This window comes from Natrix helvetica (assembly GCF_964273705.1).
Source record: "Natrix helvetica genome assembly, chromosome: 2".
Taxonomy (NCBI): domain Eukaryota; kingdom Metazoa; phylum Chordata; class Lepidosauria; order Squamata; family Natricidae; genus Natrix; species Natrix helvetica.
In genome coordinates this window covers 292,406,526-292,416,525 of record NC_138552.1, presented here as the reverse complement: position 1 = coordinate 292,416,525, position 10,000 = coordinate 292,406,526, and the positions used below count along the sequence as shown (strand labels likewise).

At 47.9% G+C, this 10,000-nt stretch overlaps 1 protein-coding gene across 1 annotated transcript in view; it reads left to right on the top strand.

Annotated features, from left to right (window-relative positions):
* The window catches only part of BCAS3 (BCAS3 microtubule associated cell migration factor), a 630,880-nt gene that overhangs the window by 580,287 nt on the left and 40,593 nt on the right, over nucleotides 1–10,000 (top strand). The gene's annotated exons all lie outside the window — the stretch shown is intronic.

Below are 10,000 nucleotides of genomic sequence, written 5' to 3'. Positions count from 1 at the left end.
TCTCTTACCCAACGGTGATTTCCTTTCATTCAATTAATAACCTTCCGTTCTTCCCTGGGTTTTTGTTGTTGTTGTTGTTGTTGTTTGTTCCTGTGGGTAAAAATGTCCACGGAGGGTCATTTCGCAGGAACCCTATTTATAACGCAACTGGGCTCGGCTGCAGCTCGTCCCTTCCCGTATATTCCTGGAACTCTGCAAAATATATATATAGCATTTTTTTTTTCCGGCCAAGAATGGTCCAGAAAGGCCTTGAATCTAAAGCACAGATGTTCCCGCAGAGGCTCTCTGGGGTTATATGATTCTGGGGATGGAGGAAGTTTCCGATCGGCTTCTGGTTTTCAGCTCTTGGCCCCTGACCTCGAGGGCTATAAATGCTTCCGGATCAGGCTGGGATTTCACGGAGGAAATAGGTTCAAATTTGTCCCTTTGTTGTTGTTGGGGTGTTTTTTTTTTAACCCCCCCCCCCAAAAAAACCTGCAGATGTTTGCTTAGTTACTTTCCTAAGCCTTTCCTTTGCTCGAGCCTGAGGGACTACAGATCCCATCGCTCCCCAACTAGCATAGTGCACTCTCAGAGGGCAGGATGGGACTGGCCTGTGGTGCCTCTGGCGGCTAAAACAGGCCGCGTGTGGGGACCCCCCATGCCTCGTTTTCACCCCCCATGGCTTCCTGCAGCACTGTGCCGGCCCGAAAAAATAGCCCCAAAACAGCCCAAAAATGGCCCAAAACCTGCCTTAAAACGGCCCATAAAACCGCTGAAAATGACCTCCAAACCACCCGAAAATAACCCGAAAATGGGTCAAAAACCCATCCTAAAATGAAAAAAGGCCCGAAAACAATCCCGAAAACAGCCGGCAGAGTTCTGCAGGAGGCCATAGAGGGTGAAAACGAGGGGTAAGGGGGGCTGCACACAGACCTGCCGTGCCCCATTTTGGCTGGCAGGGTGCTGCAGGAGGCATCCGTCCTGCCCCCCCACACACACATCCATGCCAGCCCACGGAGGAGATCTACAATGCTGATCTGGCCCTCGAAGACATCAAATTTGCGCCCCTGCTCTAGTGGGAAAAGCAACAGAAACTGGGGGACAGTGAGTTCTAGTCCCGCTTTAGGCATGAAGGCCAGCTGGGTGACTTTGGGCCAATCACCAGGAGACGGCAAGTTCTAGTCCCGCCTTAGGCATGAAGGCCAGTTGGGTGACTTTGGGCCAATCACCAGGAAACAGTGAGTTCTAGTCCCGCCTTAGGCATGAAAGCCTGCTGAGTGACTTTGGGCCAATCACCTGAAGACAGTGAGTTCTGGACCCGCCTTAGGCATGAAAGCCAGCTGAGTGACTTTGGGCCAATCACCAGGAGACAGTGAGTTCTAGTCCCGCCTTAGGCATGAAGGCCAATTGGGTGACTTTGGGCCAATCACCAGGAGACAGCGAGTTCTAGTCCCGCCTTAGGCATGAAAGCCAGCTGGGTGACTTTGGGTCAATCACCAGGAGACGGCGAGTTCTAGTCCCGCCTTAGGCATGAAAGCCAGCTGGGTGACTTTGGGTCAATCACCAGGAGACAGTGAGTTCTAGTCCCATTTTAGGTATGATGGTGGTGTCCTTTAAATGGAAAACCTTCAGGGGCTGCAATTGCCCGCCCATTGTTGTCCACATTGATGGGAGATGCTGGAGGTTGCAGAGCAGAAGTTGGGAGAGGCTGTTCTACTGTGTCCAGGCCAGCATTGCATCTCATATGATGGTCAGATGCTGGAAAGGAGAGAAGGATAGATGAATGCAGTTCAACCAAGGGAGACCCGGCTGTGAGCTTTAAAAGCTGTGATATTCCAAGAAATGATCCCGTTGATTAATATTAGCCAATGCAGCTATTCTACTGTATTGCTTTCACTCTGAGACGTGACCCCCAAATCACCCTTATTCTTCCTCGCACCCCCTTTGTGCCCAGCGGGAATGTCAAACCCCCCCCCCCCAAAAAACACGTGTGCACAACAGTTGGCAGCCTTGCACAGAGGAGAATCGGGGTGTGTAATTATCTGTCTTCGACAAAGTGCCCTAATCCAAATTAATCCATCTTCATCAGAGTCCATTACGGTGGTAAATTAAAGGGCCCATTAACATAAATGGTATGGCTCTTAGGAGATTATGCTCAAGAGGCCTTAGGGATCCGAGAACTCTCGCAAATTGCAAATGCTCTCCGCGTTGGGTGAGTGGGATTGGTGTTCGGAAAATGCCCCCCTTCCTCTGAGCAGGAGGGCCAATAATTCAAATTCCTGTCTGGAGTGTAAGTTAAGGAATCCCAAGAGCATCCGAACTGGTGCTAGGTACACAGGTAGGCCAGGTAGGGAAAAGGGAAAAGGGAGGGAGGAAGAGGGAGGGAGGGAGGAAGGAAAGAAGATGGATAGAGGGAAAGAGAAGGATGGAGGGAGGGAGAAAGGGAGGAAAGAAGGAAGAAGGAATGTGGATGGAGAGAAGGAATGAAGGAGGAGGAAAAAGGAATGTGGATGGAGGAAAGGAAGGAAGGTGAATAGAGGGAAGAAGAGGAGGAAGGGAAGGAAGGGAAGATGGAAGGAAAGATGAAGAGGAAGGAAGGAAAGAAGGAAGGAGAAGGAAGGTGAATAGATGGAATAAAAGGAGGAAGGGAAAGAAGGAAGGAAGGGAAGATGGAGAGGAAGGAGAAGTAAGGTGAATGGATGGAATAAAAGGAGGAAGGGAAAGAAGGAAGGAAGGGAAGATGGAGAGGAAGGAAGAAAGGAAGATGGATAGAGGGAATGAGAAGGGAGGGAGGGAGGGAGGGACAGCAGGAAAGAAGGAAAGGAAAGAAGGAAGGAGAAGGAAGGTGGATGGAGAGAATGAAGGAATAAGATGAATAGAAGGAAGAAGAGGAGGCAGGGAGGGAAGGAAGGAAGGATGATGGATGGATGGGGGAAGAGAGGGAGGGAACGAATTCTAAATTATAAGCAAAAGTCTCTTTTGCTCTCCCTCAGAATTTTTCTTCCGCTGTTTTTCTCTCCGTATGTTTTAGAATTTCTTTCAAATTTCCGAGTGCTAATTTTGAGCATCCTTTACTGACGAGGGCTGGATTTGCTAGTACGGATCTCTTAAAATTTTTTAAACACGTTTAACATTTCCTGTTAAAATCTTTCGTCCTCGAAGTACGTTGACTGGCAAGAGGGACACCCCAAGGCTGCAGCCCTCTTCTGCCACCTTCTCTTCATGTTTTGGGGCAGCCCATAGCAGAGAAATGAGTCACCCCTGTGCAAAAAAAATGTGGTTTTCTACTCAGGGGGGGTGTCTGCAGCCAACCAAGACTGCGGCAGTATACAAGTAATCCTCAACTTACGACCACAATTGAGCCCACTGCTAAGCAAGACCATTGTTAAGTAAATTTCACCCCGCGTTACGACCTTTGCTGCCACCGTTGTTAAGTGAATCACGCGGCCTTCAGAATGCTGTGACGGTTGTAAGGCGAGGTCGGAGTCTAAGTCATGTTTTGCAGTGCCGTGGTCATATTGAACGGTCGCTAAACAAAGAGTTGTAAGTCGGGGACTGCCCGTAGAGCCAAAAAATAAATTCCCCTCTTGTTTGCCTTTCCAGATACAGGTAATCCTCGACTTACGACCACAGTGGAGCGGAAAATTTAAGTTGCTAAGGGAAACCTTTGTCAAGGGAGTTTGGCCCCGTTTTACGACCTATCTTGCCATGGTTGGCAGTTGTTCAGTTAGCAACACGGTCGTTAAGTGAATCTGGCTTCCCCATTGACTTTGCTTGTCTGAAGGTCGCAAAAGAGGATCACGTGACCCCGGGACACTACAATGGTCATAAATATGAACCAGTTGCCAAACGGCTGCATTTTGATCACATGACCCTGGGGGTTGCTGAAATGGTCGTAAGTGTGAAAAAGGGTCATAAGTCACTTTTTTCAGGGCCATTGTAACTTCGAACCATCACTAAACGAACTGTTCTCAGTCGAGATCTACCTGTACAGCCTTCCTTGTTAAAAAGACAGGGTTCCCCCCCCCCCAAAAAAAAACCCCCACATAAATTGGACTTTCAGTTTCGCATAATATTCTATATTAAGTAAAAGAAATCACTCCGGATGTTGGCACTACGAGGAAACCAGGCAGAAGAATAGGAAATGACCCATAATGTAGGAAAAGGGTAATTTTATCCCATCCAAGGAAACGAAACGAAAAGAGGACTTGGGAATAAAAAAGGGGGGGGGGAGAAACATTAACAAATTCTCCAGGACCGTATTGTTCCGAAGAAAAGGCAACAGTTTTTTCGACATCAGAGGCCGCATAGCTGCCGTAGAAATCAATGCGCAGAATTAACAAAAGGAGGGGAAAATGTAAGATAGCTTGTATATAAAATAGTACGGAATAAGACATATAAGAGAAATATATGTGTATAGAAAGATATAAGATGTATTGTATGGAATTAATAGGAGTAGATAAAAAAATGTGTAAAAATGGCATATTCGGGTCATTTCCCGTGTAAGATTGAGAGTATCTTGGCGACGTTTCGACGAGGTCCCACTCGCCATCTTCAGGCTGGTGTCTTCGGCTTCGTGCTTGTGTGAGCAAAGCGTGATCGGAGCTGCCATCTTTCTATAAATATTGGTGGTGTGTGTGTGGAGTGCTGGCTTTGTTGCTGTAAGAGGGTTGGTTGGCTGTGTTATTACATCTTGATTAGTTGATGGAGATTATGCAGATTAGTCGTCTGTTTTGTAACATCCTGTGTGGCTGAGGTACTAGTTGTGTGCCCGTTAGTCTTTTGTGTTGTAATGGGCTGTGTGATGACATCCTGAGCTCTAGTGTAGTGATATAGAGAAACACCCCCACAACATGAATAAGCGTGACAATACCTCCCGCCTACCAGACATCTGGAAACCAGCCCTAGTCAACAAACGAACCCTACCCACCACTCAAGTCGTTACAACACAAAAGAACAACGGACATACAGCCAGCACCTCAGCCACACAGGATGATATGAAACAGCCGACCAATCTACAGACATCAACTCCATCTACCAATCAGGATGCAACTACACAGCCAATCAACCCACTTACAGCAACAAAGCCAGCACTCCACACACTCCCACCAAGATTTATAGAAAGACGACAGCTCCGACCATGCCTTACTCGCAAGCACGAAGCCGAAAACGGCAGCCTGAAGATGGTGAGTGGGACCTCGCCGAAACATTGCCAAGACAATCTCAATCTTACACGGGAAAAGACCCGAATACAACAAGACCAGCATATATATATATTAGTCGTTGTGTGAGTCTGACTTCTCCGTTGACTTTGCTCAGAAGGGACTCTAGCACTATTTGCCACAGCCAACTTGCTGTGGGACAATTTAGCAATTCTATTTAATTATTTAAAATAAAATAAAAATATTTTAATTCACATTTCATTCTGTCCCTCCTTTGGCATCTTTCTTTAATGACTCTATTCCTCTATTTCTTTGATATTAGTGTAACTCTTGTCCTGCAGTCAGCTGTCCCGCAGCAATATGGCGGTGGCAAGTTGGCCGAGGCGAGTTGGCCATGGTGAGTTGGCTATAGCGTTGGCTATGATGAATTGGCTGTGGTGACTTGGCCATGGTGAGTTGGCCGTGGTGAGTTGGCCATAGCAAGTTGGCTGTGATGAGTGGGCCATAGTGAGTTGGCCATAGCAAGTTGGCTGTGATGAGTGGGCCATAGTGAGTTGGCCATGGTGAGTTGGCCATAGCAAGTTGGCTGTGATGAGTGGGCCATAGTGAGTTGCCCATGGTGAGTTGGCCATAGCAAGTTGGCTGTGATGAGTGGGCCATAGTGAGTTGGCCATGGTGAGTTGGCCATAGCAAGTTGGCTGTGATGAGTGGGCCATAGTGAGTTGGCCATGGTGAGTTGGCCATAGCAAGTTGGCTTTGATGAGTGGGCCATAGTGAGTTGGCCATGGTGAGTTGGCCATAGCAAGTTGGCTGTGATGAGTGGGCCATAGTGAGTTGGCCATGGTGAGTTGGCCATAGCAAGTTGGCTGTGATGAGTGGGCCATAGTGAGTTGGCCACAGTGAGTTGGCCATGGCAAATTAGCCACAGCAAAGTGGCCATGGTGAATTGGTCACGGCAAGTTGGCTGTGGCATGTTGCCCATGATGAGTTGGCCATGGCAACTTGACTGTGGCAAGTTGCCCATAGCAATCTGGCCTTGGTGAATTGGCCATGGCGAGTTGGCTGTGGCATGTTGCCCATGATGAGTTGCCCATGGCAACTTGACTGTGGCAAGTTGCCCATAGCAATCTGGCCTTGGTGAATTGGCCATGGCGAGTTGGCTGTGGCATGTTGCCCATGATGAGTTGGCCGTGGCTAGTTGGCCATAGTGAGTTGGCCATGGCATGTTGGCGATGGCAAGTTGTCTGTGGCAAGTCATCTGTGGAGAGTTGGCCTTGGTGAGTTGGCCATGGTGAATTGTTCTAGACCCTTCTGAGGAATCCTCGGATTCTCCCATTCTGTGCTACGATGCAGGATCACAGATGATGAAAACCAGGCGCTGGAGAACAAGAGCAGAAGAGGGGAAACCTGGCTCTAGGATGGGTTTCCAGCGTGAGCCTGGGAAACGACTGTAGGACACAGAATACAGATAGTCCCCAACTTACAACAGAACAAAGTCACTCATGACCGTTTTTCACACTTACACACTTACAACCCTTGCACCATCTCCATGGTCATATGACCAAATTTCGGATGATTGGCAACGGATTCATACTTATGACGGTCGCAATGTCCCGGGGTCGCATGATCCCCTTTTGCGACCTTCTGACAAGCAAAGTCAATGGGGAAGTCAGATGAACTGAACAACAGTGTGATTAAGGTAACAACTGCCGTGATTCACTTAGCAACTGTGGCAAGACCGGCCATAAAATGGGACCAAATTCACTGATTCAACTGTTTTGCTTAGCAACAGAAATGTTGAGCTCAATTGTGGTTGTAAGTCGAGGACTTCCTGTATTGTAGGAGGCCTCGTTAAATTGGCCTCTTATGCGTCTTGAGAGATTCCGTTTCTTGAATAAACGTATATTTTGCAGCATGTTAAATTATCTGGTGCTCAGTTTAAGAATTACTAATGGATCCAGATGGCCGTGTCTCTTAAAATAAAGCTTCTTTCTGTTTTATTCCTTCAGGATGCTATTAGCACCTGCTCGCCCCTTTCCTTCCTTCCCTCCCTCCCTTCCTCTTTCTTTCTCTTTCTCTTTCTCTCTCTCTGTCCATCTGCTCTCCATTCTTTCACTAACCTAAACATCTGCTTTACTATCTTGAAGCATCTCGACTTACAACCACAAACGGGGACGAGAATTTCCGTTCCTAAGCCAGATAGTGGTTAAGTGAGTCACTTCCAATTTTATGGACCTTTTGCTGCGGTTGTTGAGTGAATCACAGGGCGGGGGGAGGAAGAGGGAAGAAGAAGAGGAGGAGGAGGAAGCAGAGGAGGAAGAGGAAGAAGAGGAGGAAGGGGGAGGAGAAAAGATAGGGAGAAAGAAGCAGAAAGAGAGGAGGAGGAGGATTAGGGAGAAGGAGGAGGAGAAGAGATGGGGATGAAGAGGAGGAGGAAGAAGAAGAGCAGGGAGGAGGGGGAAGGAGAAAAGATGGGGAGAAAGAAGGAAGGAGAAGGAGAAGACATGGAAGGAGAAAGGATTAAGGAGGAGGAGAAGTGATGGGGATGAAGAAGGAGGAGAAAGGAGGAGGAGAGGAGGGGGGGAGGAAGGAGGAGGAGGAGGAGAAGGGGGGAGAAAAGATGGGGAGGAAGAAGGAGGAAGAAGAAGAAGGAGATGGAAGGAGAAAGAGGGGAAGAGAATTAGGGGGGAGGAGAAGAGATGGGGATGAAGAAGAGGAGGAAGAAGAAGAGGAAGAGGAGGAAGAAGAGGGGTGGGGAAAGAGAAAAGATGGGGATGAAGGAGGGAGAAGGGGAAGAAATGGAAGGAGAAAGGGAAGAGGAGAATTAGGGGAGAGGAGGAGAAGAGCTGGGGATGAAGAAGAGGGGGGAGAAGAAGAAGAGGAGGAGGAAGAGGAGGGGTGAGGGGGAGAAGAAAAGATGGGGATGAAGGAGGGAGAAGTGGAAAAGATGGAAGTAGAAAGGGAGGAGGAGAATTAGGGGGGATGATGAGAAGAAATGGGGATGAAGAGGAGGAGGAGGAGGAAGGAGAAGAAGAGGAAGAGGGGGAGAAAAGATGGGGATGAAGAAGGAGGGAGAAGGAGAAAGGGGGAGGAGAAATAGGGGGAGGAGGAGAAGAGATGGGGATGAAGAAGAGAAGGAAGAAGAAGAGAAGGAAAAAGAGGAGGGGGAGGAGAAAAGATGAAGGAGGGAGAAGAGGAAGAGATGGAAGAAGAAAGGGAGGAGGAGAATTAGGGGGGATGATGAGAAGAAATGGGGAAGAAGAAGAAGAAGAAGAAGAAGAAGAAGAAGAAGAAGAAGAAGAAGAAGAAGAAGAAGAAGAAGAAGAAGAAGAAGAAGAAGAAGAAGAAGAAGAAAACAGCAACAATTCGATGGCACATAATCAATCCATAGAAAGAGAAATGTGCTGTTTTCCCCCCATAAAAAGGAAAATAAACAAGGATCACCCAACCTACTCGGAGACTGCAACAACTGTCTTTCTTCTGGGGTTAACAGGTTGTATCAGGGGATCACTTTGGACCAGGCAGGTGCTGCCTCCCAAACACGAGAGCACAGAGAGAGACAGAGACAGAGACAGAGACAGAGACAGAGAGACAGACAGAGGGAGGGGCAGCCATAACTCCGATGCAGGCATCCTTAAAAATAACTCTAGCTGAGAGCAGTTGAAGGAAAGTAAATAGGCACATTCCTCTGCCCTGTGCAGGTAGTCCTCAACTTACAACCGCCATTGAGCCCAACGTTTCTGTCGCTAAGCTAAGCGAGACGGTTGTGAGCTTCCTGCAACCTTTCTTTGCCACAGTTGTTCGGTGAATCGCTGCCGGCGCGAAGTCGATAACATGGTTGTGGATTGAATCCGGTTGTCGGAACTGCTTGTCGGAAAGTCACAAAAGGGGACCACATGACCATGGGTCACTGCGACCGTCATAAATGTGAGTCAGTTGCCCAATGCCTGAATTTCAATCACGTGACCACGGGGACGCCGCAAGGTTGTGTGAACGACTATCGTAAGTCAGGTTGTTCAGCACCGTTGTGACTTGGAATGGTTGCTAAACGGATTGTTGTAAGTCGAGGACTACCTGCGTTGTCTGGTCTTGACGTGTCTCCCCAGACACCCCACCCCAAAGCCATCACCCCACTCCACCCCATTTACACAGATACATGCAACAGTCTATTGTGACTTTCCGGGATGTGGATTCCCCATGGATTGCATTGTTCATCCTTTCGGAGAGCCGTTGCCAGTCCTGGCCAAGGAATCCCTTGTTAGCAGCCAGCCTTCCTCCGGACCCGGGTTGGTGGGAATTTCAGCTCTCTTCCTCTGAGCATCGGATGAGCGCAGAGAAAGCGATCCGATTTGGCACTGTGGGTCTTGGATGCGGGGCTTTTTAATGCATTGTTCCCTGGGGAAGGAACACTCCTTGCGTGTGCAAAATGGCTGATGTTGAGATATTTTCCAAACTCTCTCTCTCTCTCTCTCTCTCTTGTAAGCTGTGCAATTTGTGTTGTTGGGTTAATTTTTTTTTAACAAGCAAGACTTTCCTTGATTATCATTCTCCTATCCTCTTAATCTCTTTCTTTCTCTCTCTCGCTCTTTCTCTCTCTCTTTCTCTCATTTCTCTTTCTTTTTCACTGTTTCTCTTCTCTCTTTCTCTCCCTTTCTTTTTCTTCCCCTCATTCTCTCTTTCTATCCTTTCTCTCTCTCTCTATTTCTTTCTCTTTCTTTCCTCTCTTTCTTGCTATCCTTTCTTTCTCTTACTCTCTCTTTCCTCTCTGTCTCTTTCTCTCTCTTTCTTTCCTCTCTGTCTCTTTCTCTCTTCCTATTTTCCTCTTTCTCTTCTCTCCCAAATTCTCTCTCTTTTTT